Source organism: Brassica oleracea, chromosome C9 (genome assembly GCF_000695525.1).
Source record: "Brassica oleracea var. oleracea cultivar TO1000 chromosome C9, BOL, whole genome shotgun sequence".
NCBI lineage: Eukaryota > Viridiplantae > Streptophyta > Magnoliopsida > Brassicales > Brassicaceae > Brassica > Brassica oleracea.
Genome location: NC_027756.1, coordinates 11,432,343 through 11,433,522, shown reverse-complemented (window position 1 = coordinate 11,433,522; position 1,180 = coordinate 11,432,343).

The following is a 1,180-nucleotide window of genomic DNA, read 5'->3' as shown; positions in this document are numbered from 1 at the left end:
CTATTTGCGTTTTAAAAGATTTCGGCCAAGCCGTTCTTGGTATGGACATGTATCACATAATTATCCACACTTACCCCCATGGACATACCATAATCATTTAAACGCTTGGGACATGTTTTCACCAGTATTATCTAGACATATAGTCTTTATTTATGAAATGAAAAAGGGGCTCGTAGCCGTTTTACTGGTGATGGCCCAATGACTTTTCCTTGTGTACATGCTACACACATGAGATTCTTTGGGATAACTCTTCTTATCTTTTAATGTGTGCCTTTTGAATATCAACTTTCGCATCATGTTTGGACCAGGATGGCCAATCCGGTTGTGCCATAAAGTGTATATTTTCGCAGGTTTTTAGCCTCTATCATACTTATCTATGCATAGTCTAGGTCAGTACCTCTGCCATAGTGATTCCCACGGCCAAATGTGTTATAGTGGCCATGGCCACGTCCTTTCCACCCTCCACGGCCATGATCGTGTGGTCTATCATTCTGGACGTGGTTACCTTTTTTTTTTCTTCTGTGGCCTTATTGGTATCAGGTAATGGGGTTAATCCAGGAGGTCTCAATTCACTGTTTCTCATCAGTAATCCATTATTTTTGCCCAGCTAGCAATAAATTCATCCACAGACTTATAGTCCTGGATTCTGGGATTCCTCCAATCAAATAGGGTCTTTGCTAATAACACCGTTCTTTGGTGATCATATCTCGATTTTTAACTCTGTCTAAAGGCCTAGAGGATTCTCTATAGTCAGATACTGATCTTTGATACTCTTAATAAGATGATGGCTAATAATTAATATTGTCATGTATCAATCTTTCTCATTGGCATTGTTTTCTATGATACATTCACCAAGTCTTTTTGACTTTAGGATAATCTTTGTATTCAATGTCCACCGTAAATAATTATCTCCAGAGAGATTTAGGGCAGCAAAATCCAGGTTGATTTTCGACATCTCAAATCATATATCACTCAATATTTAGGTATAATTTTCATGCGGTCTTACTCTTAAAAACAATCAATTCGGATTTCAATCTTGTGAGGACAATAAGACTATTAATCTTAAAGGCATTTAATCAATCAGAATCAGTCAATTTCTAGCAAGTCCCAGCAATACTATTTCTATGTGCTCATAATATTATGGTTTATCAAGACTAGCAAAAACAGATTCAATTAATCA